The sequence below is a fragment of the Argopecten irradians genome, chromosome 3 (genome assembly GCF_041381155.1).
Source record: "Argopecten irradians isolate NY chromosome 3, Ai_NY, whole genome shotgun sequence".
Lineage (NCBI taxonomy): Eukaryota > Metazoa > Mollusca > Bivalvia > Pectinida > Pectinidae > Argopecten > Argopecten irradians.
In genome coordinates, this window is record NC_091136.1 from 13,670,428 (window position 1) to 13,684,751 (window position 14,324).

Genomic DNA, 14,324 nt, shown 5'->3' on the forward strand with positions numbered 1-14,324 from the left:
TTTTTGGTTTAAAAAAGAAATAGAGTATCTTGACAAATATTGACTGATACGCTTTACGGAGCATGGTTACTTATTTTTAAGGGGGTTTGATATTCTTATCCTGACCTTTCATAGAAGAGGAAAACTGTTAACTTCTTAATGCTAGCTCACTTACCCTTAATGACATAAATGTCCTCATTAAACATAACCAGGCTACATTGTGCAGGACACGGAAAATGAATTAGCCCAAAATACTAGGCAGAATATCAGCTTTATATCAAAGGCCTTAAAGTTCGAGAAGCAACCGATATTTAGAGGATTATAATTTAGACCCAGCTTTGACCACAGTGACACCAGAGCGTTGTGTAAATGTGCACTTGGCAGAAACAGGCAATGACATATTTCTAACACTCTGTATAGCGCTATATATTCCTTTATAGAAAAAGGACGCACAACTGTTCCACTTTAACTACGGTTTAGGTATGATCTAGGGCAGTTTATTCCTGGTAACTGGCCTTAAAACCTATACCCATTTAAAATTGTAGCAAATGTCTCTATCACGCCGCCGTCCGCTTTTCTTTCCGTTAGATGAGAATCCGTTAATCCACGTTGTTGTTTTGTGTACATAGGGATTGAACATTGTTTTGATTGCGTTAAAAGTGGTATAAACTCAATTACATATCCAATGTAGCGCGTTAGCATTACATGTAGAACATGTCTTTTTGAGGAAATATGCGGAGACCTATTGTGGACATACGGACAGACGGGCAGACAGAGGGAAGATGGGGAAAAATTGAGACATAAGTTGTACGTAAATGGTTACTTACCATGTCATAGTGTTTCTGTATCTTACTCTGGGAAATTATCGAGGTGGAACGTGCGGGAGCGTCCTGTGTTAAAAACAGACTTTATCAAGAAGACGTATTTAATCCTTTTCTTTTGATTTTGTAAACATGTAATTACACACAGGAGAATGTCTTCACTACCTGATGATCCCCATAGGTATGTTCTAATATCGTATAGATATTAACTAAATATCACGTAAAATCGATAATCATATGGAAAATTACCTAATATAAGTTAATAACTTGCTGTTGTTCTTATCGATAGTAAATGAAATATTACAACCATTTGTCTGTATTGACTGTATATATGTTTGTAATGATGTGACATCTGAAAGTAGTTTATTAAGTCTTTAAATATGTTGTGTTATTTCGCAAGATACCTTATTGTAGAAAGCTTGAGATATGTGGTATGCCTTTTATTATTGTGGACTTTACATGTTTGGTATTTTGTTCTGTTTCCATGAAAACTTAGTCAAAAATACCAAATGGCTGTTTATTTTGTCATCTGCTGATTTTTCAGTTTTACAATATTCATCCAGCTTTGACCACAGTGACACCAAAGCGTTGTGTAAATGTGCAATTGTCAGAAACAGGCAATGGCATATTTCTAACACTCTGTATAGCGTTATAGATTCCTTTATAGAAAGACTACAGTTTAGGTATTTATAGAAAGACTACAGTTTAGGTATGATCTAGGGCAGTTTATTCCTGGTAACTGGCCTTAAAAGCTATACTCATTTAAAATTGTAGCAAACGTCTCTATCAATCCGCCGTCTGCTTTTCCTTTCATTAGATAAGAATCCGTTAATCCACGTTGTTGTTTTGTGTACATAGGGATTGAACATTGTTTTGATTGCGTTAAAAGTGGATAAACTCAATCAGATGCTTACATATCCAATATAGCGCGTTAGCTTTACATATAGAATATGTCTGTATCCAATATTGCTTTTCGAGGAAAAATGCGGAGACCCATTGTGGACATACGGACAGACGGATGGAGATGGGGAGAAATTGAGACATAAGTTGTACTTAAATGGGTACTTACCATGTCATCAAGTTTCCGTTTCTTACTCTGGGAAATGAGCGAGCTTGAATGTGCGGAAGTGTCCTGTGTTAAAAAAACCCAGATTTTAGTAAGAAGAAGTATTTAATCAGTTTCTTTTGATTTAGTAAACATGTAATTACATACAGGAGAATGTCTTCACTACCTGATGATCCCCATAGGTATGTTCTGATATCGTATAGATATTAACTAAATATCACGTAAAATCGATAATCATATGGAAAATTACCTAATATAAGTTAATAACTTGCTGTTGTTCTTATCGATAGTAAATGAAATATTACAACCATTTGTCTGTATTGACTGTATATATATTTGTTATGATATGTTGTGTTATTTCGCAAGATAACTTATTGTAGAAAGCTTGAGATATTTGTGATATCACAACCACATCCAAAAACGTAATGACTATAGCCCTGTTACTGTAATATGTGACCGACATTTAGCAGAATATTATCAATGGTGCTTTCTGTTTTTTTGTTTTTTGTTTTTTTTTTATCGCATTTCATGATCAACCGCAGTTCATATAAATAATAATAATAATAAAATCCTTTATTTAACCAGGGTTACATATTTAGACAAGTCTAATTTACAATATGGCCATGCATCAATATATACAGTTATCACAGACAACAGTTTAATACAGACAATACCTTAATTAAAAAGGCATATACATTCATATCAACATGTCAATATGGTTGCTTTCTAAAATATTGGTAGATAGTATAAAACTAAAATTGTGAAAATACATCCTTTAAATATTTTTGTTTAAAAACAGCAACACTGGGAGCATTTCTAATATCATTGTTCAATCTATTTTGTACATTGGAACAAGTGTAAACAAATGAACGCTTAAAATAACTTGTTCTAGCATTAGGAATATAAAACTTATTTGAAATTGAAGATCTTGTATTTCTCATACTAACATCCTTAATATAGGTAAACATGTTACTGAAGACACTAGGAGTATCCCCATGTAAAATTTTGTAAGCAAGAACAGCTTTCCTAAAAATAAAATAGTTTTCTATTGGCAGCCACTTCAACTGAGTAAAAAGTACTTTGGATGGTGTTAAAATATCTCTAACATTTAGTAAAACTCTTGCTGCTCTTTTTTGTAGCTTGCACAATTTATGAATATAAGATTTGTTACTGGCCTCACTCCAAACAACAGAGCAATATATAAATTGTGGAAAAACTATACTTTGGTAGACTTTTTTCGATATCGTATATTTCAGAAGTAAAATATTAAAACATATTTTCTATGCAAATGAAACTTGTTTACAATCACTGTTTCGTCTAGATTGATAAAAAATCGTTTTGGTAAAATCTCAACAGATAAGAAAACAAAAGATTATGTAAATAACGACACTTTGAAGCAAAAGAAGCATAAGTCCGTACAAAACAGATAGGGAATTAATAATGGTTTTCCCCCTAAATATTTTAACATTATTATGATTTGACAATACTTTTAACGAAAATATAGAAATAAACTTAATCAGGTGGTCAATACATTTAGAAACGAAAATCAGAAATTGTAATCAAGGGTTTGACTGAAGTTGATCAACACGGAAAAAATATGCCTGTTTAGGGTTACCCGACCAACCCTATTTTTTTACCCCCGACCCTAATTTTTTACAATTTTTCTATAAAAAATAATTGAAAAATCGCGATTTCAATCTCAGACTCCGATTCCGGCCACCATTTTAGAGTGAAAGACACTAAAAAATAAAAAATAAAATCCGACCGACTGACCGACCCCATTGTTTTTGCCTTAACAGATATATATTTTTTTGGCCTTATCAACCAGTATACTTACGTCTTCTGTGTCTGCCTCCATCGTTTGAATACAATTGCTGTACAACTGTCAAGGATGAATTTCTATTGTACCACTTTAACTCCTATTCGATTCGACATTGAAGGAAATGATGCCCAAGGTTTTACCTGCAAAAATAGATACTGTATATAACTAAAAATAAGAAATGATTACTAGTATGTGCTATTGAGGTGAATTATAAATATATATCTAATGCCTTATGAAGTTTCACAAACAACCATCCAGCTACTATCCTATCATTATCTTCCTTTATATATCGCATTTATATAGTAACTAAAATAATTATCTTATCACTATTTTATATTTGTTAAAGAATGCTTGACCAAATCAGTTCTTCACAATTCCTTCAAGAGTTGATGATGCGATACGTTACCACAGTACGTTTCTATTGCTTATAGCCGAAAAAGGGTGTTCTTTTAAAGTTTTCTTATTCGCAAGCTTTCAGATGGGTTTTTACGATACAGTAACAGTTGTAGAGAAGTTTTCGCGGTGAAGGAATTGGCTAGCTAATGTCTATCCTTAGAAGAAATATGTTAGGTGATTATTTCCCCTCTGTATATATGTCGAGGAGGAAAGTAATTGTCTTCGCTAATTTTAATCCCACTTAATTTACTTTTTAATTGTTTTCAAAACGATCGTCCGTAAATGCACATTAATTTTATTACCATTTTTTGCTTTTGACATCGACTTTTTGTAGCAAGTGTATTATTTTACGAATCGATGTTCAGGCCAGGAGGTTACATTTTTAACGATGTAGTAATTTGATATCTATATTGGAGTTAGAAAAATGATGACATATAGTTATTTACTCAAATTAAAGACAGTAAAAGTATCGATTTGCCGATAGTAGAAACATTTGTATGGTTTATCACAAATTCAAGACAGTGTTATTAATGTAATGACTCATTTATATTTTCCTTTTAGCTTCTCTATGTAAATTTATTTTTGCTCTCTTTTACTCATAAGTTTAAATTTTGTTTGTCCGTTTGTCCATACATCCATCTTTCCGTTTGGTTGTCCAACGTTGACTTGTCCAGGCTCTATTTACTTTACTATGTGGCGATCATTTAGGTGACACAATATGTCAACTACGAAACCTAGTTCACTGTGACCTATATTTTAACGTTTTACCTCAGTTTAGATAAAGCTTTACCTGACTGTATTTCCTTTACTATAAGGCAATGAAATTTTATAATGCATGATATGCTAAATCAGAGCTTGTATCTCGTACCAAAAACAGGTCACTATCAATTTCCATATATTCTCATTTATTTATATCGCCTCCAAATCCTGATAACTTGTATATCAAACAATGTAATTTGTCTGTACTTTGATTTTTTATGGAATGGTAAACCTCAAATTAAAAGAGACGTAATTATTAAAAAAAATGAGGAAGGAGGGCTTAAAATGATTCATCTAAAATCTTTTTAACTGCTCTAAAAGCATCTTGAATTAAGAAGAACTCATTGTAAAGAAGGAAACTGGGATATTATTCTAAGATCGCTATTTGACAAACAAATATTAGCGAATACTGGAATTGAACACTTAAAACGCAATCTAAAAATTGCAAAAATTAATTTTGGAGAGATGTTCTAGACGCTTGGTGTACAACCTTAAGTTCAAGTAATATTTACAAAACAAATATTTTAGAAAATCCTATTTGGTTTAATAGTGAAATCAAAATAAATAATAAAGTTATTTTTAAGAAGTTATGGTATGAAAAGGGTGTTCTATTTATCTATAACATTTTGAAAACAGACAAATCCATATATAGTCTAGAAGAATTTCGTGAAAAGTATAACATTGAGACCAATTTTCTAGAAAATCAGGATATAAAAAACGCCATTAATCATGTCATAAGAAACAATCAACAAAGTTTTGGCTCTGAAAAAAATATAAAAAAATATAACTCTTCCCAACATACCAATAAACCTCAAATTAATCTTAAGTTGTAAAAAGGTGTTCTAAATATATATATTGTTTTAATTAAAAATGAAGTTATACCTACTGCTCAAAATAAATGGAATCAAAATTTTGAAATTGATCGAGATGGATGGAGAAATATTTATAAACACCCCTTTTAATGCTACTACTAGCTCCAAGCTTTAATGGTTACAATTCCGATTTGGGACTGTGAAAATGTATCAAATTTAATTGAACAATTAATGATTTCTATAATTACAAATGATTTAAGTCTTAGATTCGAAAAACAAGATTTTATTTTTGGCAAACAAGATAGTACACATACCTATTTTCATATTGAAAATTTGATAATACTAGTAAAACAATATACATGTATTTACACCTGTAAATGTCTAGAAAAATAACTCGATTTAAACAGTCTAAAAATCATTTTAAATTTGAACTAAAAGCTCACAAGTTTATAATATCCAACAGTAATTTAAAGCGGAAACCCCAAGCACTTGCAGAATTACAAAATGAGTAAATATATAAACAGTAACATTAAAATTATTGAAAGATCTGTGACCTAGGTTTACCCCCCCTCCCATCTTTTTTGTCTTGTCTTTGGTGTATATTTTTATCAAGAGTTGTCTCCCATAGTTCAATTTGTCAAAGTGCTACATCTGTAGAAAGGGAAATAAATTTTGATAGATCTTTTATGTGAGTAGTAATATGTGTGTGTGTTTTGTTATGTTAATAAGACACTTGCTTTATTTTTCACATGGGGTATACAAGAACAGTTTCATATATCAACTTCACTGAATTGTCCGTTATGGAGAAAAAATGTGCAATATGTGGGAGAGAGAACTAAATCAAGGGCCGAGATCTATTCTCTCTCCTACATATTGTACAGTTTGAGGTTTTTTCTCCTACTTAACATAACATAACAATTATAGGGAGGCTGAAGTTGGTTCCACTGGAATATATAAAGAAATATTGTGGGTTTTTTTTTAATTTGTGTCAATAGACGATTAAATTCATATTCATTATGTGGGATTTTCGTATATTTTGGATTTAGAAATAACGGAATATTCCTGGTTGTATTTTTGTGCATTAACATAATTACGGGATTATACCCGGAGACATACAGTGCGGGCCGATGAGCCTGCGCGCCTAAGATTACGTTGCCATATCTGTCTTTTTATTTTCGTTCAAATATAATAATGTGCACATCAACAGAAAGGCTGAAGTTTTATCTTTTGAAAGAACAGAAAAGAAATCAAAGAGATCCATTAAAAAAGTAAACTAGAGTTACAAATCGTTCTTTCACCAAGGTCTTTGCAGATGTTGACATGCCCTGTAAGTATGCGCATGTGCAGAATATAGTCATTTCCGGAGATATTTCACTTGGTATGGAGGCCATCACGAACTTTTTTTTGGTATTTTTTTTTTTTTTTTTGAGGGGGTGGGGGGGTCACTAATTATCACAATAAAGAGAACTTCTGCCATTTTCTTGACAGCAGTAAATGACGTCATTTACACTTGCGCAGATAAACCCGATGCGCAGACTTCCCAAACATGATAGTATTCACCCGAATCGTGTAACTCCCCCATACCTTAACTGTTACTGTCTTATAAGTGACTGTCTTATATAAGATTTACATATCATACAGTAAATGGTAACATATAGGACAGCTACTGGTAATGGTGCCATAATCTGGGAGTTAAAGCACAGAAACTACAATATTTTACATCACAACTATGTTTCAATTTTAAAATAATACCGTTGGGGGATGAAATTTGTCGAATCAGGTTGTATTATGTATTTCACACTGAAAGTTAGGCCTGTTTATTAGTTCATGTATGTATCTATACTTCTAATGGGTGACATATGCATACTATATGGGTAGAACGAGAACTGTGTAAGCCGTCACTAACATAAATATGTTAATGTAGATTAAAGAGCTTAGAAGTACAGTATTTGCCGAGGATGATTTTAAAGACGATATTGCTTGAATAAATAAAACGTCTTTGCAATAGACGACTTTTTTCACAATTCGTATTTCCCGCTTTAAGTTTTACGCTTTGGTTGTTTGATTGGGCTATTTATATCACGTGATGGTCGTATACGTAACGGACATGCGCATATGTATTTCTTCATTGACAGAAAAAATTCAAGACGCCATTTTGTTGGACAAACATTTTGTGAATTTACTCTCATCCACTTCCCTGTTGCTCAAAATCATATAGAAAATCATAGAAAAGTTGTGTAAATTTGCTCAATATGATAATCAAATGTGCCATTTGCAATTATTACTTATCAGAGTATTGTTTGTGTTATCGTGCAAATTGCTTGTACAACTTACACTTTGTTCTACTGATATTCATATGAATGTGTGCCAACTTTAACGTTTCTTTTTTTGCATTTTTGTCCATCTTTGGAAAATTGTGTAATTTTGCTCAATATGATAAACATATGTGCCATTTGCAATCATAAATTAACAAAATGGTAATTGTCAGTGTTATCTTAATATGATGTGGCGCTCTTTAGGCCGCACCTTCACTCAAAATTCTTTTCGATAAATAACTTGGATTAAGTCAAAATAAATCTTTTTCGGCCACCTTCATAAAAGGTGAACCAGTTATCTGCCAAAACTTCTTGTTGCGTTGTTTATTCTTGATTATTCATTTTGAGCGAACAGAGATTACTGCATTAATAATAGACCATATAGAATTGAGGGATACTATAGAAGTTGTCTTTCGGTGTTTGTATACGAATATGGGGAGAAATAAGTATTACATTGTTTACACCGTTGTAGCCATGTTTTGCAAATATCTAAATAGTATAAACTATTGTTTGATAAACAATAAATCAACAAAATATCATGAAGTAGATCACGACCGAATCTTAATTAATAATAATATACAGAAATGGATGTTATTGTTTTGATGATATTAAATCATCAGAACATTTAACTCTCCCATATTCCACATACATATATACCTCTCATGGTGTTGGGACTTCTATCGTTCTGTCTTCAACCCTTAATTGTAATTAATACCATAACAAAAGACCCATTATTACCACTCAGTAAACTTTGTGTTTTAACCATGGTCACCGACCGATAATCGCCATTACACACTCGTCCAGAATTAGCCATACACACCGTCTATCATCGGTACACATGATATAGCTACACTCGAAACGACAGTTAAAAATACAGCATGACAGGAGAACGTTCAGTTAATATTTTGAATTATACAGCACAATTATGCAGACTGTATCCCAGTCTCGTCGTTTCAGAAAACATTCCAATTAAATTAAATGTAAAACTTGTGGAATTTGAATGCGTCTTTATTGAATTATCTGTGAAGATATGTGGTGTGTACCTGCTTGAAATGATTATATCGTTTTACCCCAATCACCTTTCTTACATAATTGGATATACATATATATTTATTAATACAAAATGTAGGTAACCTGGGTTTCTTCAATGATATTTCGATATTCGTTTTATAAGGAGACATCAGTGTACGGAGTATAGCTCGCGAGGTGTACGGAGTATAGCTAAAATTCTTATTGTGGTGTACGGAGTATAGCGTAATAGTATCAATGATTTAATATATATTTACCTCATTCAATTGATTATATCGGGTTATTTGCTTCATATTGACGATCCTGTTTACACATATGTCAGCTATGTCAACTATAGAAAAACAGCCAACTGCAAATAAGGCACCCATAATAGAAAATTAATTTAAGACAGATTCTAGATTATCATTTAAATATAAAACATCTTTTTGATTAGTTAATAAAATTGAATTCGAATAGTTTTTGAACTATGGTATGAAGAAGTGAAACGACTGAACCTGGCCATGGTATAACGAATTTACGTACGAGGTCTGGTAATTCCCAAATACATGTACTCAGTGGATATATTTTCTGACAATGATAGTACAGTGTATTTATTTTTTTATTAAAAGAGGAATGACGGAACCGGTCATGTGATGCTGTGTATGTTGTTCTGACGATAATATTGCGTTTCCTCTGTTTTACTTTTATCGTTATCATGAACATTTGTTGTTTTAACACAAGACGAGCAACCAAACCATTATCTTTGCTGACGGGAGGGACCATCGAGTTATAGGCTAAGTTTCCCTTAGCTAACTACTTTTTAAGTGTATTTGTGCAGAAATATAAAGTTTAAACATTACACCATGGTCTGATATGACCAGTTTGTCCAAATTTATAAATTTTAAAATTATTTTTCAAAACATGGAAATAAGTCATTGAACCTGGTTTGACCAAAACCAGACATTCAAAACCGACAGTGCATTTTATTTTACTTGTGTACAAGTTAACGTATTATCATACTGTATCTAACCATATATGAATGTATTTTAAAACCCATGACACATACATACATATGTAGGTACATCATTCTGCCGATCGTCGGCATTTCTAGCACATCTTCATAAAAACGGGTACTACCGTCGGAAAGAGCGATACTTTTCCTTTCAAAATCATCCTTCACATCTTTATCTATGCAAAGTGTCGTTACTTAGACGATATAATCCCCTTTATTACAAAAAGTATGGTACCGATCAGTGTCTAAAATCCATCCTATCATTTTCTCTTCGGGTATCTCTGTGTGTGGATTACGCCACAGGTAAATAACGAGGGGTCCCGAAAGGAACATGTCAACTTTTCATTTCAGTCAGCCAATGACATTGCAGCGGAGGTCTTGCTCATGCATAATGCATGAAAAATATGATTAAAAGGCCATCATGAATTTTAACTAGGCGACCATGAGTAGTTTATTTTGTCCTTATGGGGCAGCTAATTCTAATGTCCGCACTTTACAGAGTATAGATGTGTAGGATGATTTTAAACGGAAAATTATTGCTCTTTCCAACGGTAGTTTGTGATTTTTAGCCGCTAACGCTAGGCGAGTTAGAAATTTTGAGTCTGAAAGCTTTCCGCACTTTACGTATATAGTACTGTGTAGATTGTAATATTTACCGGTGTTTGATCTAGACAAAGTGCACGCCATATACACCATACATATTGTCAAATAATTCTCCTTCCATTAACATTGTTTCTACCTTTAATGAATCTAGAGTAGTTTGTGAAACACCAAAACCAGGAAATGACAAGCAATACAAATCTTATATTGATAATAACATCGATTTAATTATCGGTATTTTGTGTTGTCGCTTCGAGTGTACATGTAGCTATTTCAAGTGTACCGCTGATAGACGGTGATACACACGTATCTTGGGTCATTCAGCCTATTGTGCAATCTTCCTGTCGTGTAGTCACGTGTCATAATAGGACAGGGTATGATATTTGTAGTGCAATGGAATTTAAATTGTTTTGTTTGACTTTGGCAAAGTATTATTATCTTTACGGTCTAATGAACAACATATATCACCCAATGATATATTTTTTTGTAAACTAACATATCTTCTCTAAAATCAGTGCATTTTTATTCTTGCATTTTTCCTAACAGTACAAAAAAACTAACAACTATATATGCTCTTGTGTGAAACAAATACTTTTTTGATATTAGAAATCAAATAGTCATTGGAAAGAAAATATTTTCGCCAGCAGCATAAACACAAAAGATGCAAGTTAATATTATCCATCTTTTTTATGTAAATAAAAACTATTTTAAATTGAATTAAAAATGATTAAAGAAGGAAACAGAGTTACATTTGATTTTTAAATAAAATATGTTTAATTTGAAAAAATATTACCAGCACCGTAAAGGCTACAATCTTAATTTTGACCAATCCGGGACTCTTATTTCTTATCAATGTACTTAAAATCGTTACTACCTCATTTGCCATACCTAATAACCCGTATGTACCAATTTTCACTTAAAACTGACAACATCTAAATTTCAACCAATCGGAGGCCACCATTTTTTCCCATGCCAACCAATCTTTTTGAAAGTGATACCATGTTATTCAGTATACCTCGTTACCTCTATATACCAATGTTCACTTAAATCTGACACCAATTAAATTTCAGCCAATAAGAGGCCTCCGTTTTGTTACCATGGCAACATATATTTTCAAATGCATTACTATGATATTTAGCATATAAAATTATTACTGTGCACTAATTTTCACTCACATCGGACTCTGGAATCATAAACTGGAAATGTATAACTAAGTGTACTAACAAAGGTGGTCCGTTACTACCTGCACTCTTTATTTTCAAGTCAGTCAAAAACTGTTTTCTCGTATCTTAACTTCAAAACTAATTTACACATAGACAGAAGATGTCATGGAAGAATTTCGATACGGGGTAAAATTGTTGACAAAACCCATGTCAAGGTGAAATGAGATGACAAAGAGCTATGTTTTCGTTTTTCCTAAAAGTGTTGATTTCATTTCAAACAAAAATTTCCGGTTAAAATCTAAAAGAAATTACTTAAATATAAAGTATATATACGATCTACTCAAATGATATGTGAATAAAAAAATGTATAATATCTAACAAAGGCTAACCTTTTTTTGCATGTTTGTGCAGGTATTTTTAATGAAGATGAATACAAAGAATTCAGGCCCTTTGGGCCTTTTAAAAATCACAAAAGGAAAAAGTAGCATTATTTTTAAGGGGCAATTAGTAGTACTTTAAATATTCTAAGTTTCAAGAAAATTTGTTTGTGAGCAGTTTCTAAGGGATATTTAATATTAGCTTGAACACCAATTTTAAAGTCAAAGTGCTGTACAAAAACAGGAAAGGTTCAGGGAGCAGCTTTGGGAATTAATACTGAAGATATGTGTTAAATGTTGAACTTATAAAAAGGGTGAAAACCCCTTTTAATATATACAGAAATTCTGTGAATTTATTTAAATCTGTGTCAATAGAAGATTAAATTCATATTCATTATGTGGGACTTTCGTATAATTTGATAAAAAAAAATAACGGAATATTCCTGGTCGTGGGTTATACGTTAACATAATCAAGGATTATTCCCGGAAACCTATAGTGCAAGCCGATAAGACTGCGCTTTTAAGATTTTGCTATGTCTATCATCTTATTTTGGCGTAAATATAATAAATTATACATCAATAGAAAGACCAATTTTTTTTATTTTTCAGAGAACAGAAAGAAAATCAAATATCCATTAAAAACTGGAGTTTTTATCTAGCTTGTTTTATCTTATACGCAAGTCTTTACGGATGTTGACATGTCCGGTAAGTCTGCGCATGTGCAGAATATAGTCGTTTCCGGACATATTTCACTTTGTATGGATGCCCAACACGAACGGTTTTTTCTCTACTTTTTTTTGCACTATTTATCACAACAAAGAACGTCTGCTTTTTCTTGACAACAGGAAATGACGTCGTTTATACATGCGCAGACAAGCCGAATGCGCAGATTTCCCGGACTCGATTGTACGCATCCGAATTAAGTAACTCCCCCATCACTTACATTTTGTATGTTTTATTGTCTCATAAGTGACTGTCTAATGTTAGAAGTACATACATGTATAACACAATAAAAAGTTAAATATAGTACAGTTACAGGTAATAATCCCATAATCTGAGCGTTCAAGCACAGAAACAACAATAAATGACATCACAATTATGTTTCAGTTTTAAGATACATAATGTTGGGGGCTAATTAGGTCTTATTCTGAACATGCATTCCTCACTTATCTTTGGGTCAATTTATAAGTTCATCTATTTATCTATACTTCTAATGAGTGACAGATGTATAGTATATTGGTACAGCGAGAACTGCGTGAGCCGTGACTAACATTTTTGTTAATACAGTGAAAAGAGCTTGGATTGAAGTTTTTAATAGACAAAGTAAGTGTGTCATAGATACAACTGCTGTATACCTTTATCGAATGGTAATGATTATATATGATATCGTAAATGTCTTTTCTATGCATTTATTATGAGAAAGAGAAATAAAATGAATTTGAATTTGAATTTATCGAAGATGATATTAAACACATATTGTTTGAATAAATAAGTAATACATTGTTAACGCCGTTGTCGCCATGGTTTACAACGTAAATAGTATGAACTATTGGTTGATAAACAGTCAGTTAACAAAAAATTCATAACTTAAATCACAACTTAAAAATTGATAAAGATATATAAAATGAATGTTAATCATTTTTATGATATGATAAAAATTAAGATATTCACTCACATAAAATCATCAGGACATGTAGCCCTCCGATATTCCACGTAAGTATATACATCTCTTCTATTGTTCTGCTTGAAACCCTCCTGTATAATTAAAGCCATAACAAAAGATCCAGTATTACCACCCAGTGAACTTTGTGTTTTAACAATGATAACCGATCGATTCTTGCCATGACGCACTCGTCCAAATTTAACTATGCACACATATCTTATCAGCCTACTGTACAACGTTCCTGTCGTGTATCAACATGTCACAATGGGACAGGGTGTGATATTTGAAGTGCAACAACAATTGTTTTGTTTGGCTTTGGCATAATATCATTATCGGTCTAATGAACAAATTAGATCATCCCCCTGTATACATTCCGAATATATGTTGTGATTGGTAATTATAATAGCTTGTTTAAAATTTACTGTATGTATATTTGATTCATATTGTATAACACAATAAAAAGTTACATATAGTACAGTTACAGGTAATAATTCCATAATCTGGGCGTTTAAGCACAGAAACAACAATAAA

At 32.1% G+C, this 14,324-nt stretch overlaps 1 long non-coding RNA gene across 1 annotated transcript; it reads right to left on the reverse strand.

Annotated features, from left to right (window-relative positions):
- Positions 1 to 806: 806 nt before the first annotated feature.
- LOC138319929 (uncharacterized) lies at positions 807 to 14,141 on the reverse strand. Its single transcript, XR_011208046.1, has 4 exons — positions 13,806 to 14,141; positions 3,704 to 3,828; positions 1,870 to 1,932; positions 807 to 869 (listed from the first exon to the last, which is right to left on the reverse strand). It is a non-coding gene; the product is annotated as an uncharacterized lncRNA (long non-coding RNA).
- Positions 14,142 to 14,324: the final 183 nt, after the last annotated feature.